Source organism: Schistocerca nitens, chromosome 8 (genome assembly GCF_023898315.1).
Source record: "Schistocerca nitens isolate TAMUIC-IGC-003100 chromosome 8, iqSchNite1.1, whole genome shotgun sequence".
Classification (NCBI taxonomy): Eukaryota; Metazoa; Arthropoda; class Insecta; order Orthoptera; family Acrididae; genus Schistocerca; species Schistocerca nitens.
Genome location: NC_064621.1, coordinates 403,630,638 through 403,651,594, shown reverse-complemented (window position 1 = coordinate 403,651,594; position 20,957 = coordinate 403,630,638).

Sequence of the window (20,957 nt, the reverse complement as noted above, 5' to 3'; positions counted from 1 at the left end):
CCCCCCCCCCCAGGATAATACTGCCACAGCAGACTGGATCTATGACGTTGTGCATGTGTCGAGCAGCCGTTTGCGTGGATAACGGCATATCTAGCCGAGAAAATTGACCTGGTGTATGAAGAAACATGAATCATCCGATCAGGCGACACGTATCCATTGATCAATAGTCGAATCTCGATTTTCTCTTGTACAATGCAATAGTGATTAACGATGTAGTTGGGTCTACATGGGAACAAGTAGGGGTCATCTACTGTCTAGCACTGTGTTCAACGATGTATTTTGAATGGTGTGTTTCAGAACAATGCCCGCATCTCGTGGTCGTGCGGTAGCGTTCTCGCTTCCCACGCCGGGGTTCCCGGGTTCGATTCCCGGCGGGGTCAGGGATTTTCTCTACCTCGTGATGGCTGGGTGTTGTGTGCTGTCCTTAGGTTAGTTAGGTTTAAGTAGTTCTAAGTTCTAGGGGACTTACGACCACAGCAGTTGAGTCCCATAGCGCTCAGAGCCATTTTTTCAGAACAATAGCGCCTGCACCAGTATTGTCCTTTGCTGCCAGACCTGTCACAGATTGTGCCTACCCTGTTTTACAGAGATGAAAATCCTCCGACCTCCAGGTTCTGTGACGAGTCGTGGGTGTCTAACATCTTGTCGCCTCTTCGTAATTTTGCCATCTTTTAACCACATTCGGTCGATTGTCACGAAAGAAACACATCAAAAGCCGAACAGCATCGGCGTTTGCGATATGCTCGTACCAAGGCCCCGGGCCATAGCTACCTGCCCATTGTTAGTGTCCCTTCTGCTACTGAATTTCCACAGTTTCGATTCGTATCGTCGCTAGAAATGGTTCCCTATCCTATTTCTGCTCCAGTTATATACTTCCTTCAATGCGGAAAGCGCGCGCGCGCGCGCGCGCGCGCGTGTGTGTGTGTATGTGCGTGTACGAAGTGGATACTATTTCGGACTAGAATTTTATAACTGCATCTATTATTTTGTGATCGAATGAATTCGACTCGATATCGAGGCAAAGTTACAGCATTTTATGATATAACGTAAGAAATTCAAGATATGTATGCTACGTATTTGGGATATTCATAATATAAAAACTGTCAGCAATACTGATACCATAAATATGTAAAACTGTAGCATACGTTTCGACAGGTTATCCGTATGTATCCTAACCAGTAGCAACGTTTAAGCACTCTTAATTTTATAAAAGTAATCTACTCAAAAGAAATGCAGCAGATTTTTTCCCATTTCTGTGACGAGAGGTAAACAATTAGAACTTGATGAAGATTCAGGCAACGCCGCAAATTAGTGATTATCTAGTAATTAGTCTCAGTAACGTAAATAATTTTCATGCAATTTGCATATTCTAATGCCTAAAGGTAATCACTAGTGGTTCGAAATTCGTATTAATAATATTTAATCTCTGTGGCCCCCCCCATGAACCATGGACCTTGCCGTTGGTGGGGAGGCTTGCGTGCCTCATCGATACAGATAGCCGTACCGTAGGTACAACCACAACGGAGGGGTATCTGTTGAGAGGCCAGACAAACGTGTGGTTCCTGAAGAGGGGCAGCAGCCTTTTCAGTAGTTGCAAGGGCAACAGTCTGGATGATTGACTGATCTGGCCTTGTAACAATAACCAAAACGGCCTTGCTGTGCTGGTACTGCGAACGGCTGAAAGCAAGGGGAAACTACGGCCGTAATTTTTCCCGAGGGCATGCAGCTTTACTGTATGATTAAATGATGATGGCGTCCTCTTGGGTAAAATATTCCGGAGGTAAAATAGTCCCCCATTCGGATCTCCGGGCGGGGACTACTCAAGAGGATGTCGTTATCAGGAGAAAGAAAACTGGCGTTCTACGGATCGGAGCGTGGAATGTCAGGTCCCTTAATCGGGCAGGTAGGTTAGAAAATTTGAAAAGGGAAATGGATAGGTTAAAGTTAGATATAGTGGGAATTAGTGAAGTTCGGTGGCAGGAGGAACAAGACTTCTGGTCAGGTGACCACAGGGTTATAAACACAAAGTCAAATAGGGGTAATGCAGGAGTAGGTTTAATAATGAATAGGAAAATAGGAACGCGGGTAAGCTACTACAAACAGCTTAGTGAACGCATTATTGTGGCCAAGATAGATACGAAGCCCACACCTACTACAGTAGTACAAGTTTATATGCCAACTAGCTCTGCAGATGACGAAGAAATTGAAGAAATGTATGATGAAATAAAAGAAATTGTTCAGATTGTGAAGGGAGACGAAAATTTAATAGTTACGGGCGACTGGAATTCGAGTGTAGGAAAAGGGAGAGAAGGAAACGTAGTAGGTGAATATGGATTGGGGCTAAGAAATGAAAGAGGAAGCCGCCTGGTAGAATTTTGCACAGAGCACAATTTAATCATAGCTAACACTTGGTTTAAGAATCATGATAGAAGGTTGTATACATGGAAGAACCCTGGAGATACTAAAAGGTATCAGATTGATTATATAATGGTAAGACAGAGATTTAGGAACCAGGTTTTAAATTGTAAGACATTTCCAGGGGCAGATGTGGACTCTGACCACAATCTATTGGTTATGACCTGTAGATTAAAACTGAAGAAACTGCAAAAAGGTGGGAATTTAAGGAGATGGGACCTGGATAAACTGAAAGACCCAGAGGTTGTACAGAGTTTCAGGGAGAGCATAAGGGAACAATTGACAGGAATGGGGGAAAGAAATACAGTAGAAAAAGAATGGGTAGCTTTGAGGGATGAAGTAGTGAAGGCAGCAGAGGATCAAGTAGGTAAAAAGACGAGGGCTAGTAGAAATCCTTGGGTAACAGAAGAAATATTGAATTTAATTGATGAAAGGAGAAAATATAAAAATGCAGTAAATGAAGCAGGCAAAAAGGAATACAAACGTCTCAAAAATGAGATCGACAGGAAGTGCAAAATGGCTAAGCAGGGATGGCTAGAGGACAAATGTAAGGATGTAGAGGCTTATCTTACTAGGGGTAAGATAGATACTGCCTACAGGAAAATTAAAGAGACCTTTGGAGATAAGAGAACCACTTGTATGAACATCAAGAGCTCAGATGGAAACCCAGTTCTAAGCAAAGAAGGGAAAGCAGAAAGGTGGAAGGAGTATATAGAGGGTCTATACAAGGGCGATGTACTTGAGGACAATATTATGGAAATGGAAGAGGATGTAGATGAAGATGAAATGGGAGATACGATACTGCGTGAAGAGTTTGACAGAGCAGTGAAAGACCTGAGTCGAAACAAGGCCCCCGGAGTAGACAACATTCCATTGGAACTACTGACGGCCTTGGGAGAGCCAGTCCTGACAAAACTCTACCATCTGGTGAGCAAGATGTATGAAACAGGCGAAATACCCTCAGACTTCAAGAAGAATATAATAATTCCAATCCCAAAGAAAGCAGGTGTTGACAGATGTGAGAATTACCGAACAATCAGTTTAATAAGCCACAGCTGCAAAATACTAACACGAATTCTTTACAGACGAATGGAAAAACTAGTAGAAGCCGACCTCGGGGAAGATCAGTTTGGATTCCGTAGAAATACTGGGACACGTGACGCAATACTGACCTTACGACTTATCTTAGAAGAAAGATTAAGGAAAGGCAAACCTACGTTTCTAGCATTTGTAGACTTAGAGAAAGCTTTTGACAATGTTGACTGGAATACTCTCTTTCAAATTCTAAAGGTGGCAGGGGTAAAATACAGGGAGCGAAAGGCTATTTACAATTTGTACAGAAACCAGATGGCAGTTATAAGAGTCGAGGGACAGGAAAGGGAAGCAGTGGTTGGGAAGGGAGTAAGACAGGGTTGTAGCCTCTCCCCGATGTTATTCAATCTGTATATTGAGCAAGCAGTAAAGGAAACAAAAGAAAATTCGGAGTAGGTATTAAAATCCATGGAGAAGAAATAAAAACTTTGAGGTTCGCCGATGATATTGTAATTCTGTCAGAGACAGCAAAGGACTTGGAAGAGCAGTTGAATGGAATGGATGGTGTCTTGAAGGGAGGATATAAGATGAACATCAACAAAAGCAAAACGAGGATAATGGAATGTAGTCGAATTAAGTCGGGTGATGTTGAGGGTATTAGATTAGGAAATGAGACACTTAAAGTAGTAAAGGAGTTTTGCTATTTGGGGAGCAAAATAACTGATGATGGTCGAAGTAGAGAGGATATAAAATGTAGACTGGCAATGGCAAGGAAAGCGTTTCTGAAGAAGAGAAATTTGTTAACATCGAGTATAGATTTAAGTGTCAGGAAGTCTTTTCTGAAAGTATTTGTATGGAGTGTAGCCATGTATGGAAGTGAAACATGGACGATAAATAGTTTGGACAAGAAGAGAATAGAAGCTTTCGAAATGTGGTGCTACAGAAGAATGCTGAAGATTAGATGGGTAGATCACATAACTAATGAGGAGGTACTGAACAGGATTGGGGAGAAGAGGAGTTTGTGGCACAACTTGACCAGAAGAAGGGATCGGTTGGTAGGACATGTTATGAGGCATCAAGGGATCACCAATTTAGTATTGGAGGGCAGCGTGGAGGGTAAAAATCGTAGGGGGAGACCAAGAGATGCATACACTAAGCAGATTCAGAAGGATGTAGGTTGCAGTAGGTACTGGGAGATGAAGAAGCTTGCACAGGATAGAGTAGCATGGAGAGCTGCATCAAACCAGTCTCAGGACTGAAGACCACAACAACAACAATCTCTGTGGCTGGTGTATACGAAAAACCTTCATAGTAACCTAGTTGCTAAAGTATAATCATACTTATTTTCAGTGGTCTGTAAATATAGAACTCATCTATTATCATTTACCTCAATTTCAATATTTTATCCCTTTTGTTTACAGTAAATAATGCACTGGTTGAATAAATTTTGTTTTCGTTCCAGAATTTTTTTTAATTACTGCTCTGACATGTTTGACGTGGCCCGCCAGTTCGCCTTCTCATATGCAATCCTATTCATATCATATTACAACATACACTCGTTACTGAACTTTTGATCTAGCAGTCTAGTTGATTATTTTGGAAGTAGCATCAATCTAACAAATCACAGAAAATTCCTCAGACTGAGATCGGTTTAAGAGATAATATGTGCAAGTAGTTTTTCCCTTTTCCCTAGAACCTCATGTAAATAGTGGAGTAATAGGGTGAATTTCTGTATGTACTATTCTAGTTAAAGAGACAGCGCAAAAAATTTGTCCTCTTCCTTAACGGGGCGATTACGAAAATTAAACATGTTTAAGGTTGGGGTTAGGTTGGGCACTGTAACACTGGACCCTTAAGGAACCAGCCTAAAATACGGCGAGTGAATAATATACACTCCTGGAAAGGGAAAAAAGAACACATTGACATCGGTGTGTCAGACCCACCATACTTGCTCCGGACACTGCGAGAGGGCTGTACAAGCAATGATCACACGCACGGCACAGCGGACACACCAGGACCCGCGGTGTTGGCCGTCGAATGGCGCTAGCTGCTCAGCATTTGTGCACCGCCGCCGTCAGTGTCAGCCAGTTTGCCGTGGCATACGGAGCTCCATCGCAGTCTTTAACACTGGTAGCATGCCGCGACAGCGTGGACGTGAACCGTATGTGCAGTTGACGGACTTTGAGCGAGGGCGTATAGTGGGCATGCGGGAGGCCGGGTGGACGTACCGCCGAATTGCTCAACACGTGGGACGTGAGGTCTCCACAGTACATCGATGTTGTCGCCAGTGGTCGGCGGAAGGTGCACGTGCCCGTCGACCTGGGACCGGACCGCAGCGACGCACGGATGCACGCCAAGACCGTAGGATCCTACGCAGTGCCGTAGGGGACCGCACCGCCACTTCCCAGCAAATTAGGGACACTGTTGCTCCTGGGGTATCGGCGAGGACCATTCGCAACCGTCTCCATGAAGCTGGGCTACGGTCCCGCACACCGTTAGGCCGTCTTCCGCTCACGCCCCAACATCGTGCAGCCCGCCTCCAGTGGTGTCGCGACAGGCGTGAATGGAGGGACGAATGGAGACGTGTCGTCTTCAGCGATGAGAGTCGCTTCTGCCTTGGTGCCAATGATGGTCGTATGCGTGTTTGGCGCCGTGCAGGTGAGCGCCACAATCAGGACTGCATACGACCGAGGCACACAGGGCCAACACCCGGCATCATGGTGTGGGGAGCGATCTCCTACACTGGCCGTACACCACTGGTGATCGTCGAGGGAACACTGAATAGTGCACGGTACATCCAAACCGTCATCGATCCCATCGTTCTACCATTCCTAGACCGGCAAGGGAACTTGCTGTTCCAACAGGACAATGCACGTCCGCATGTATCCCGTGCCACCCAACGTGCTCTAGAAGGTGTAAGTCAACTACCCTGGCCAGCAAGATCTCCGGATCTGTCCCCCATTGAGCATGTTTGGGACTGGATGAAGCGTCGTCTCACGCGGTCTCCACGTCCAGCACGAACGCTGGTCCAACTGAGGCGCCAGGTGGAAATGGCATGGCAAGCCGTTCCACAGGACTACATCCAGCATCTCTACGATCGTCTCCATGGGAGAATAACAGCCTGCATTGCTGCGAAAGGTGGATATACACTGTACTAGTGCCGACATTGTGCATGCTCTGTTGCCTGTGTCTATGTGCCTGTGGTTCTGTCAGTGTGATCATGTGATGTATCTGACCCCAGGAATGTGTCAATAAAGTTTCCCCTTCCTGGGACAATGAATTCACGGTGTTCTTATTTCAATTTCCAGGAGTGTATAAACACCTTTACGTGAACACGAAAATATTTAAATAAAGGAAACAAGGAATGATCTCAGAGGATATTAATGTGGCCTACATGAAGGCTTTATACTCATTAAGCAGAATATACTTATTTTGAATGTCAGCGACAAACACTGGCTAATTACAGAGAGACAAATGAAATATGAAATAACTGAACTAGGAGGGCACGCAGAGCGTCGGAGGCAATAACTGATGGAATCCAAAACTAATGTAAGACAAAGGCACTGTACACTGCGTCAGAATGAACTACACTGAATAAAAATCCGATGCTAAATGAGTTCATCCAAGCCTATACGCAATAACTAATTTACCACAGCAGAGTTCAGTCACTGTTATATTTACTGGCTTTCACTGCCCTCAAAGCCGTCATTTCTCCCACTAGTTCATCAGTTAGAAATAAACTATATATGCACATATGCTAGGAGTAAGATTAACATGTGGTGCTCACCTACTGAACATCATGTAGGTACATCTTCACGGAGCACCCACACCTTCCTTCCTTCCTTTGGGGTTTGTACACTACAATGAATACAGTCATAACTAATTTCAAGCCATATCAGACGGTGTGTAGGCGTCCATAGCGAGCCTGAAGCTTTTGGTACACATAAACGTTAACAACCTCCATAATATTTATCATGTAAAATGGTAATTTTATTGAACTTGACTCTTCATTGCAGTAACACTGTTGTGTGGCGGCGGGTGGAATTATGATGTTATATAATGTTTGGTTTGTAATGTAGAAAAGATGCATTTCCCGGCCGATGCACCATTTGTGGGGCGGCGGGTGGAATTATTATTGTTTTATATAAAATGTTTTGTAGTGCAGAAAAGATGCAATTCCCTGCCGTTTAGCCATATGTGGGGCGGCGGGTAGAATTATTGTTATTTAAATGTTTCTATTATTAGTTTAATGCTGTTTGCCGTTCTCAACACGGGCTCTATGTACAATATTGACAACCAGAAAGTGATTAGCAAAATGAGAAGCCTGTAATTAGAATTCCTAGTGCCCACTTCATCTGAGAAATACACTTATAGCTACAGCTTATAGCTCTGAGGAATTAGGAGATTGTCTGGGATTCATAATCAAAAACGATTTTCTAAAATTGTTCTGTATATTCTGAAAGTCACAGACCAAAAGAATCCACACAATCCAACTAACAGAGCAGTTCAGAGTCTAATGCGCTGTTGCAACTGTAACTGTTCAAACTAAATGTTTCAGTGAATGCTCGCCATAATTTGATGATAATGTTCATCAAACGCCACGCTAAATAATGGTAGAATGTTTGTCCCGCAGCGGCACGTGAAAATACGACATACGCAAACTGAAGATAGATCATTAAAGTCATCCCAGAATTAACACTTCACTCGAAAATGATTTCATGGTTACGCGAATCCCGAGTAACGTAATACGGCATCCGAGGCTGTTTATAGCAATGATACCGACGCGACGCGACTCCCGGCACAGGTGGTGTGCTTATCAGCGTCTGGAGAAAACTGGGGCCTTGCTATCTCGCGCAGCGTTCTTATATATAAAGCCGCGGTGCGGACGGCTAAGGGAACGCGTGATCAAATCGGCTCCCCCGACTAGCCGTTAGGCTAGTAATGCACCACTTCAAGTTATTGAATAAATCATCGCTTCCTTTGGTGATGGCCAATGAAGCTCACAATTTAAATGTGCAATCATCACACAGGTAAGTAATCATAATAAAAGTCTGACGTGGCTAAGTCAAATATTTTGGGCGAGAGAATTAATTTAATTACACTACACACAGTAGACGAGCTCTGAACTTGCCCTTTGGAGATGCGCTAACACTATAGATTTATAGTTATTCAATTGAAACTTGTCACATCTTTATGATTATAGCGAATCTCCCTTCTACTTAAATTTAAACATCCTAGCCTTATTTATTCGCCTACTTAATCTATCTTGCTTCCTTAATTTCTAAGACAAAAACCAGAAAATCATGAATTTCAACTAAAATTTTAATTTGTGAGATCCGAAATACTGTTTCTACTAAATTATTATGAACAAGGAATTTAAATATAATTTTTTAAGTCTCTAGCTCTTTTCTGTTGCGCCAATGATTTTTACAGAAAATAGTTAAAGTTATTGAACTGATATTTAACGCATATTGTTTTAGTATTACTCCTGACATGCTAGAAACGTTTCAGGTTATTTACTTGATTTTTAAAGTATTGCGCAACATTTATGACGTCAGAGCTAGTTAAGCGGACTAGGCTGGCACACAATGGAGAGACTGATGGGAATTTTATAAGGCGTGAGTAGGCTGCTTCCCTACATCACCCTCTACTTAAATTTTTTTTTAATGTTAATGAACGAAGAAAAAAATGTAATTACAAAAAGGGAAGGAAGAGTACAGCTTAACTCCCTATGAAAATTTCAAATTGAAATGTAAACATATAGAAATATTAAAAGAAAACTGATCTCCTACTTCAATTATTTAAATTGCTGGCATGTTCACTGCCTCTTAAGCAATATTATCCCTCAAAATTTAAGCAAAATGAATGAAACACTTTGGCATACATATTGCCTTAGACAGACAAACACATAAAATATGTAAAATTATGAAAATCTTAAATCCATTAAATACATTTTTACATACACAAATTCAAAGAAAGTAACACAGTTGTTCATGATACATAAACAGATGATTATATCTTAGCAGTATTTTCTAAACCTGAAAGAAAATTTCACAAATCATGACAATTTCATTTTTACACACGTGATTGTAGCCGCTTTGGCTGGCGTTCTACACTTCCATTCACAAGGGTAGAGGAGGGGAAGTTGCTATGGTGTGCGTCCTTTACGTTCACTCTAAATTACATGGGGAAAGGGGAGGGGTCACTGTGAGTTGTGTCCAAGTCACTCCACGCTTTCACGCAGCTTCCAGGCTGCCATTATCTGGTTTGTCCTGTAGAACAAACAAAAAGAGTGCCTCAGACTCTGTTCACTTAATATCTAAGGGTGAGTCACAATGCAATGGGGATATACACATTTTATCTTTCAATATGTTGCTGGAACAAAGTTAACAGAACTTTTTCAATTTTACCCTCACGGTTACTTAATTGTCATAAAATCGGTAAACAAATGGGTCAAAACGCCGTTAGTCACGTACTAGAGAAAATTTATGTTCAAGGCATACAATCATAAATCCTATTTAATTTCAATTTATTATTTCTAGGCCGGAACACTGATCCAATGCTCGGTACATTCCTGATACATTTGTATTTTATTTACTTAGCTGACTCACCTTTGATTACCTTATTCTTAGAGTTGGCATGAGTATATTTGATTAGCAGTTGTCTTCTCAGCTTCTTTGTACATGTGAGTAACTTGTGGTAATAATACAGTTCTGAGTGTTCAAAACACACTACGTTTAGTTGACTACTAAATCCACTTGTTGGTCCTCTGCTGCTGTGTCAGTTCCACATCTGCAATTATGTACTTACTTTGAAGTGTTTTTATGCTGAGCTATCAATAATGTTTCACGTCTGCCATTGTGTTACTCAATTATGTTGCTAGTGTATGTACTTATTTAACACTCACTCTATTAACATTTTAAAGCATAGGATAGCACATTTATTCCATATCTATAGTATATTGCAGCTGATCAGTTTGCTCACGTGGCAATCCATTTCCACTCGATCGGACGCTGAAACCACAGGTAGTCTCTCTCGACCTACCACTAAAGTGCATTAAGTAATTATGGACGAGCGTAATGCTAAATTCCTTAAACCTATAGGACACCATGAGCTGCTCTGTCTCATCTAACGTAAGGGTACCTATGGTCACATTCACGCCTCCAACTCATAACCTCAATACATGTAGGTGTGTCCTGTCACACACTACACAAAAATAATGGCCAGCTCCAACCTTATAAATACTTCAGGGACGTGTCCTTCAGGTCTCAAACACAAACACTACTCAATTCTATTACACTGCCATTCCTTGCTACACAAGGTGAGTTCATTTTTACAACTTATCTGCATATTTTTAATAACACTGAGCAATCTCTTTTACTATTAATTAGTTAGCTCTACAGCATACAATAGGTTTCACTGCCACTTCAGATCCTGCTTGTAAACGAACTTGTATATCTTTTTTAAATGTTACTGTGGGACCATTTCCAATAAAACAACACTTCGTACTTACAATATTACCAGGGTTCTATAAATACTTGTTACTCAAATACATTTGTATCTTAATTACGTCATACTTCTCTGTTGTTTATGTCACTGTTAGGTTTGTCACATTAGGTTTTTTTTTCACAATTCGGTGGATATAATGGTTACAGAACTCATGGCTTGATAGCCATGACGGAAAATTTTTGTATTGCAAAGAAGGAGTCGAAATTTTTGTGGATAGGAAAGATGAAGAATGAGTGAGACCTGAAAAGGAAAGAAGATCTCACACAGCTGGGACTGCACAGCTGCCACACTGTGTAGAGGTTACAGAACAACCTCCTCCCTACAGAATTCATTGGTTTCAGAAATTTTTCGTAATGGAAAGAAGGGGTCAAAGTTTTTGTAGATAGGAAAGATGAAGAATGAGTGAGACCTGAAATGGGAAAGAAGATCTCACACAGGTGGGACTGCACAGCTGCCACACTGTGTAGAGGTTACAGAACAATCTCCTCCCTACAGAATTTATTAGTTTATTAAAATTTTGATATTGGAAAGAAGGGGTTAAAATTTTTGTAGATAGGAAAGATGAAGAATGAGTGAGACCTGAAATGGAAAGAAGATCTCACACAGCTGGGACTACACAGCTGCCACACTGTGTAGAGGTTACAGAACAACCTCCTCCCTACAGAATTCATTCACTACCTATGAACTTCTTTAGGTCGATCACGTTCCTGAGACCTAATAGCTTCTTACTTTTAGGGTACGCTAGCCTATATGCATTGGCATGTGGTTTTCCTATGATCCTGAAAGGTCCTTGGTATACGAACATGAATTTCTTTGTTTCTGCATTTATTTTTCTTTGATTTTTCCTTGGTTTTGACAAGGACTAACTGACCTATTTCAAAACTAGTGGGTACAGCTTTTGCGTCATGACGCTTGTTCCTTTCCAGTGCTCTTTTTCTTATATTTGCCCTAGCCTTTAACTTCTTCTCGTCTGTGGATATTTGCGTTAGAATAGGGAATTCTACCATATCTGCAATCACATTGAGCGGTTCTTGGCCAAAAATCAATTCGCAAGGCGCAAAACTAGTTGCATCATGTCTTAAGTTGTTAATTACATTCTCAAAATACTTAATGTGCTCTGCCCAACTTGAGTGTTTCCGAGCACAATAGGTCCTGCAAAGCCTATTCAATTCTCTCATAATACGTTCACTCATATTTCCTTGGGGGTAATACGCAGATATTTTCAGATGTTTCACTCCGGCCTTATCCAGACATTCTTTAAATCTATCAGAAGTAAATTGAGGCCCACTGTCTGACAGAAAATTCTTCGGAACGCCAACGTTCACGAAGAAATCTCTTTCCTACTTTTCAACCAACGCTTTTGCATTTGCTCTTTTAATTGGGTATAGCTTAACATATTTACTAAATCCATCCACAACCACATAAACATGGGTTCACCCACCTCTCGAAGCAGGAAGAGGGCCAAACAAATCACAAGCCAGTAATTCTAGGGTTTCAGTTGGCTCTACTGAATGCATATCCCCTTGTATTCTGGTGTTAGCAGCACAGACTTTTTGGCACACTACACTAGATGCTAAACGCTTGGCAACACGGCGGTACATATTGTCAAACACATCCTTCTCTTTTAATTTAGCAATGCACTTCTTTGCACCTAGTGCCCATGCCTCAGATGTACATAATCGATTAGTAAGTCTACATGTTGTGAGGGAAAGCACAGCTTCCACTCAGAAACACCTACCTTTTTCCTCCTAAACAGGATACCTTTATGCAGACAGTAGTATTGCGAATCCTTATGATAGTTCGCATCTCCCAAATAGCTCTTTACTAATTTCAGCTGGTCATCTGCATTCTGCTCACGTTTCAAGTTCTTAATCACCCTCTTTAATGCACTTTCTTCCTTTACTTCGTGCAACGCAAACATTCGTACTTCACTTAGGTCTGTTGCTGTAATTCGCGCGTCATCACAGAGCTCCGCACTTCTAGATAACTCATCAGCTACCAGATTGTCTTTCCTTTGAATATATCTAACCTCTAGGTCAAACTGCTGGAGATACAATGACCATCTTACCAAACGAGCATTCCTCAACTTACAGGTCTTTAAAAAGGTCAACGTCTTATGGTCACTGTAAACAATTATCTTGTGACCCAATAGATACTGCTCAAACTTCTGTACCCCAAATACAATTTTCAATGCTTCCAGTTCTGAGATGCCATAATTTCTCTCTGCTGCCTGTAAAGATCGACATGTGAAACCTATAGTCTTGTGCACTTCTTGTTTGTTCTCTATTTCTACTTGGAATACCTCCACAGCTATAACATAGCCACTAGCATCAACGGACATACAGAATGGTTTTTCAAAATCAGGATGATGTAAAATAGGACTATTAATTAAAGATTGTTTGAGCACTTCCAACGCCTGTTGACATTCTGCTGTCCAAAGCCAAAGGGTATTCTTTTTCAGCCTGATCACTAACAAAACGCCTATAGAAGCCGAAAAGACCGAACATCGATGTCAACTGCCTCTTGTTTCTGGGATCCTCAAATTTTTCAATGACTGGTAGCTTGCCTGGGTCAGGCAGAATACCTTTTCCACTTATCATATTTCCTCTTTAACGCACTCTGTCTTTTCAATCTTTAGTTTCATACCACCTCTCTCAATAGCCTCTAACACTTCCTCTAATAAAGCTATGTGTTCTTCCCGGGTAGGAGTTGCTATTAACAGATCATCTACGTAGACTGTTATTTTATTACTTAAGGCTGGTCCTAAAACATGGCACATCACACGTACGAAGGCACAAACAGAGATATTAAGTACGAAAGATACCACACGGTATTGCTAACAAACTCCTTCGTACAAGAAAGCTGTGTACTTCCTTGAACTTTCCGCCAGTGGCAAATTCCAATATCCACACGTGATGTCCATAGAAGTTAAGAATTTTACTCCCCGGTACTTTTGCAATAACTCGTCCATGTTCTGCGGTCTATCACTTTCCCTAACCACTATTTCATTCAACCAACGAGCGTCCAAGACCAATCTGACACTCCCGTCTCTTTTTGGTACAACAACAAGAGGATTATTGTACTCACTGACCGTTTTTTCCATCACACCCCACTCTAGCATTCTCTGTATCTCCTTTCAAACCGCCTCCTTCTAGCTACATGTATTTGGCATGGCTTCCTGAAAAACACTTGGCCAGGTATCACCTTTAATTGACATTCATAACCTTTGACCACGCCAGGTCGATTTGAAAATACCTTATGATGCCTTTTTAAAACCTGTCTCAATTCTTCCTTCTGATTAGCTGAAATTTTATCGATTTCCTGCAATTTAGCTTCTATTTTGTCCAAAATAATTGCTTCTTCTCCTTCCTCTGTGTTTAGCTTACTTTTACTAAGATTAACACCTTCGTCCCAACATCTCCTATTTTTCAGAACTCGTTTGGCAGCTCCCAAGTTTCATCATTAGTTCCTACATGTTTATCACTAAAAGGTACTGTAATTACTCTGGTTATCGGCAAGACCATTTTTAACTGGCTTCTTTCAAAGTCAACAACACTCTGATATTTCGACAAGAAATCTATGCCAATTAAAACCTCAATACTGAGATTGTTTACAATTAAGCATGGATGATCAATTAAATTACCATTAATGTTAAAGGGCACCAAAGCTTCTTGCTTTACCGTTTTTGACACCTTGCCAGTAGCACCAATTACTCTTAGTCCTGATACCCTCATTATTGTAAGCTTGTCTTTACCATGTAATGCTTCAAAGAAGGACTGAGATATCGCACTCACCTTACTTCCACTGTTTAAGAGACAACGTACATTGATACCCAACATATTCACTATTATTATAGGGTGGCTTATTCTAGGTTGTACAGGTGGTTCCTAAAACTCATCCAATAGTTCTTTTTGAATTTGTATCCAACTAAAATGATCGACATCTGTCTTTATTACATTTAGGTCACAGTGTGTAGGGGTTTCCTGAATTACATTTTCAGCTGCCTTTTCCAGTCGGTCTATTAATTTCAAATCGAAACACCACACGACTTCATTACATTTAGTTTGCTGAACATGACCCAAATTACTGTAGTCTGAGCGATTCTGCACCTCCAGACCGGGCATAAAACTAGTTACAGCTAATCCACTTTCACTATTATCGTCGGGTTCTTTCTGAAGTGACAACTGGTCACAGCTACTGGGTTCATCGACCCCAACAGGCTACCCTCTACATTCTCACTTACCTCCTGTCCTAAATCTGTTAGTACAGTATCAACATCCTGCACAGGCACTTTAGATAAGAGCACATCATCCTCATCGTAAATATAAGCATGAATTTCTTCTGCTTCTTCACCTGACAATTCAGTATTTTGTAGCTCTTCCCCACCGTTACACTGCTGTGCCTTCTCTTTCTCTTCCCACTTAGAAAGCGTCTCTAACACGGTATCTATCAAATACTGTGAGTGATCTAGGATTTCTGTTGTATCCTTAGATGCTACCGACCTTTCATCCACATGTTCCGTTTGAGTATTCTGATCTGTCATACCAATTACTGTAATTACTGGCTTAGGAAAAGTAACCGCCTGGTGAGCGCCAGTGTCCTCATAGACGGGAACTATTTTTCCTGCCTCGGCCTACTACTCTTTACTTTATGACCATTATAGTTAACTGGCACTGCATGGCTTTCCGCACTGTTGTTTACCTGCATAATTTTGTTCGGAACAAAATTACAACCATTTGGATGCCATTGTTGGTTCTGATAATTATTTCTCCAATTCCTACCTCTCTTAGGATGGCGAACACCTACTGTTCTGATGTTTACATTGCCATTCTGCTCGTTCTTAAGATTACTACTATTGTTATTAGCATTTCTGTTATTACGTGCTTGCTCCTCATTCGCAGCCACACGCTCTACACGTTCCAAATATTCAATGAAACGCTCAAGATTGTCTCTAGGGGCAGATATAATTCTAGTTTGCCAATACCATGGCAGTTTGGCTTCCAGACCCAGTATTATCATTTCAGGTTCCAGCTTCTCTGCCAAATGTGACAAACGTGAAATCCATGACCTAGCAAACTCTTTAATAGATTACTTGCCTGCATTGAAGCGTTTTCCACTCCAAAATTCTCTCAACACTTCATTTTGCTTATTACTAGACCAATACTCATTAATGAAAGCTGTTTTAAATTCCGCTAATGTTTTACACTTCAACATAACATCAGCTAACCAACGAATAGCGTCACTTGCTAAATGGCTTCTAATAAATGAGATTTTCTCTCGTTCAGACCAAGTTGGTGGAATCACATCTTCAAAATCGTTCCAGAAATCTAGTGGGTGGATATTTTTATCTGGATCGAACCGCAAGAACTGCCGACACCCGATAAAAGCGGCGTTTGCAGCTACAATTTGTTGCATACTACCATTACCAGAAGTTACTGAAGCTACTTTATTCTCAATGTTAGCAATGTCAGTACTAATATTTTCTACTCTCATTCCAACATTATTTACTCTTTGCACAATATGAGTAGTATCAGTTTTGATTGCCTCTACTTCTGCTTGACATATATTTACCTTTATATTAACATCTTTAAACCTATCTGAGCACAGTTCTGATTCCGCCTCGATCTTTTCTGTTAACTTGTGCTCCAGCTTCGCATCTTCCATTTGGAAGTCTTTGCGAACCTCAGCAACTTCGGATTTTACTGTTTTATACATTTCAGAAAATTGTTGAGCAACCTTTTTCTTAATATCCTCATGGTTGTAATCAATTTTATAATTTTAACTGTCCAGATCCTCTTTCAACTTATTGCAACCAGCCTTGAAGGAAGTATCTAATTCAGCTTTATTGGATTCTAATTTATTGTCCATTGCCTCAAACCGTTTATTAAAATTGGTTTGGCTGGCCACAATTTCAGACTTTAATTCAGCTGTCATTTTTGCAATACTGGCAGCTATTGATTGTAATATAACATTTAAATCAATAGCCCCAGTATCTTTGGGTTGCTCACAAGCTGGCTTTTTATCACTCGGTTGACGAAAAACTAGCTCCAACACCAGAATCATCAAAACTAAATGAAACTTCTGATTGATCAGTCATATCTAACTTCTCCTTCCTAAACTCTACCATCTCTGATTACTGTTTCATTTTTAATTCATCAAAGAAACTGTCATTAAATAAATTAACAATTTCTGATTTCTGCTTTACCACAGGGGTCTCTATTATTGAATCATTGCCCCTTTTCACACAACTGTCAGGATACAATACTTCATATTTCACCTTAACATTACTATTTTCATGCATATTTACACTTGAACCGTTGTCTGGATTTACAGTTCCCTCAACAGACATACGTCCTGATTTAGGTTTCTTCTGGCAGTTCCATCGCTGACAGTCTTTTAGTGCAGGTTAGTAAAAATTTTAACAGCTTTTCACTTAACGTAGTTCCTTCTGCACGACGTATGGCGTTGCCGGCGTGGCGTACCAGGATTACTGATGCGACGCTGCGCGTTGAACTGCAGACGGCACTTCGACGGCTGCTGTATGTCTGTGTAGCCCGCAACTGCAGGCGTGGCTCTGGTTGCTCTGGCGGGCAACTGCGGTGAGGCGAAACTGGCTTCTCGCGATGCCGGCAGCGCCGCTAGACGCAGTGCCAGCTCCGTCAATCCAGATGCGTTGTTAATCCAATTGCGTCGTCCACATACACACGTAACACTATCACTGTTCTATTACTCAGTTGCGCGTCGCATTTCACTCGCGAATCCGAATATTTAAAAATCACTTTCACTTTTACTCAGTTTGTTTCCCGGCCGATGCACCATTTGTGGGACGGCTGGTGGAATTATTGTAATGTAGAAACAGTTCCTGGCCGATGCACCATTTGTGGGGTGGCTGGTGGAATTATTGTTATTTAAATGTTCCTATTATTTATTTAATGTTGTTTGCCATTCTCAACACTGGCTCTCTAACTACAATATTGGGAACCAGAAAGTGATTAGCAAAACGTGAAGCCTGTAATTAGAATTCCTAGTGCCCACTTCATCTGAGAAATACACTTATAGCTACAGCTTATAGCTCTGAGGAATTAGGAGATTGTCTGGGATTCATAATCAAAAACGATTTTCTAAAATTGTTCTGTATATTCTGAAAGTCACAGACCAAAAGAATCCACACAATCCAACTAACAGAGCAGTTCAGAGTCTAATGCGCTGTTGCAACTGTAACTGTTCAAACTAAATGTTTCAGTGAATGCTCGCCATAATTTGATGATAATGTTCAACAAACGCCACGCTAAATAATGGTAGAATGTTTGTCCCGCAGCGGCACGTGAAAATACGACATACGCAAACTGAAGATAGATCATTAAAGTCATCCCAGAATTAACACTTCACTCGAAAATGATTTCATGGTTACGCGAATCCCGAGTAACGTAATACGGCATCCGAGGCTGTTTATAGCAATGATACCGACGCGACGCGACTCCCGGCACAGGTGGTGTGCTTATCAGCGTCTGGAGAAAACTGGGGCCTTGCTATCTCGCGCAGCGTTCTTATATATAAAGCCGCGGTGCGGACGGCTAAGGGAACGCGTGATCAAATCGGCTCCCCCGACTAGCCGTTAGGCTAGTAATGCACAACTTCAAGTTATTGAATAAATCATCGCTTCCTTTGGTGATGGCCAATGAAGCTCACAATTTAAATGTGCAATCATCACACAGGTAAGTAATCATAATAAAAGTCTGACGTGGCTAAGTCAAATATTTTGGGCGAGAGAATTAATTTAATTACACTACACACAGTAGACGAGCTCTGAACTTGCCCTTTGGAGGTACGCTAACTCTATAGATTTATAGTTATTCAATTGAAACTTGTCACATCTTTATGATTATAGCGAATCTCCCTTCTACTTAAATTTAAACATCCTAGCCTTATTTATTCGCCTACTTAATCTATCTTGCTTCCTTAATTTCTAAGATAAAAACCAGAAAATCATGAATTTCAACTAAAATTTTAATTTGTGAGATCCGAAATACTGTTTCTACTAAATTATTATGAACAAGGAATTTAAATATAAATTTTTAAGTCTCTAGCTCTTTTCTGTTGCACCAATGATTTTTACAGAAAATGGTTAAAGTTATTGAACTGATATTCAACGCATATTGATTTAGTATTACTCCTGACATGCTAGAAACGTTTCAGGTTATTTACTTGATTTTTAAAGTATTGCGCAACATTTATGACGTCAGAGCTAGTTAAGCGGACTAGGCTGGCACACAATGGAAAGACTGATGGGAATTTTATAAGTCGTGAGTAGGCTGCTTCCCTACACTTTCTTCAAATTTTCATAGCTTGTCAGGAGATGATTTGTCTGTGGTGAATATTTGAAGCTTTAAACATATATTGGCAGTTAATGGAGCAGACTACTTCAAATATGAATGGCTTATTTTAATAGTGGTACAAGTCGAGGACCTTCACTTTTCTGCCTATAATGCTTCTGAAATTAATGATCCAAACAAACAGAAAGAGAGATTCATATCTAGCAAGAAGCCATATGCTTGAATATTTCTGCGCTCATTTAACTTTAGGACTCTGCATCTCAAAATGAACAAAAATGGACTTGTACCACTACTGAAATAAGCCCTTCATATATTAAGGAGTTTTACAAATACTAGTCACAAAATCTGTTGACTACTTAAGTTATTTAATCAGCACAATATTTCGAGGTTTTTCCTCACCATCAAGCTACAGTGCCAGTCCAGATACAAGTAACGTAAGTGCACATAGATATTAAAGCTTTTGCTTAGTCTTGACATGTGTTGTGGTCTTTGCATTTCATTAAAATAAATGTTTGTGTTGTTGTTTTTAATATAAAACTGCCATACTGTTACAGTCTGCCGTTTTGTAATATATTTCGTCGAAAAACATCAGTGATGCTACATCAGGACTTGAAGAAGATACTGCAAATTCCTGACAAATATCGATATTGTGTTGAATTGTTCATGATACAGTGTTTCGAGTTACTTTTGGAAGTTAGTGAATAAACAGCTAGAAATCCATAGAAATGGAAGTTCCTGATCAAATCATGAGAGGACAGCCGCGTCACAAGAACAAAAGGAGTGATTATTAACACTGTTTTCATGTGAAAAGCAAGCCGACAAAGAGACATTGCCTCTTCTTAGGTTTCTTTCTCTTTCTCAACAGTATGGCTACAGCACAAGCCAGGACTATTCAAAGAAAACTTTATTGTTCGTGTGCTCTTGTGTGAAACGTTTCTCTACTGCCACAATAGTTTCATGACGAGGTCTAACCTCGAAACATGATGCTGATTAACTAATTTAAATAGTCTACAAATTCTCTCACAGGCAGCGCATTTCTAAAATGCTTTCACATTTGAAGCCTTAATTGTAACGTAGAATCTCACCATACTGCTTAGTGTCTACAATCATACGGTGACATATTTTACCCCTGCTGCTGCGGTATATGCAGGTGGCTCAAGGCCACAATCCGCATCTCCTACTATTATCCTTCTTCCTGCAGCTCATCCGATCGTTTGCATACGTGATGAAGGTAGCGTCCTAGTGCCAACTTCTCACTTACACTACGCTTAAATAAAGGTCACGTACTTTTAAACATAACGAACTAACTGCTCGTAGTGTGGTGAGTCCCTCCCACATTAATGTCGTTAAGTTACTTGCAATAAAACGTCTGGGCGAAACCTGGTGAAGAGGTACCCTCATTACCAAGGAGACGCATAGGCGCAAGATGTTACTTCTTATCGGTAGGATTCATATCATGGCATTCTGCCAACCAAAATGTGCGAATGATCATACGTTCTTCGTGTGGGTACGTAAACCCAGTGGCTGCGTTCGTATTTTTCGAGATCAGCTGATAACATACAATAATGACGGAAATGCTATACCAAACTATCCTTAATAGAGCTACATCGCATGCACTCACTAACCGTTGTCACAGATTTACTTCCACCCATAGCTCATCTTCTACAT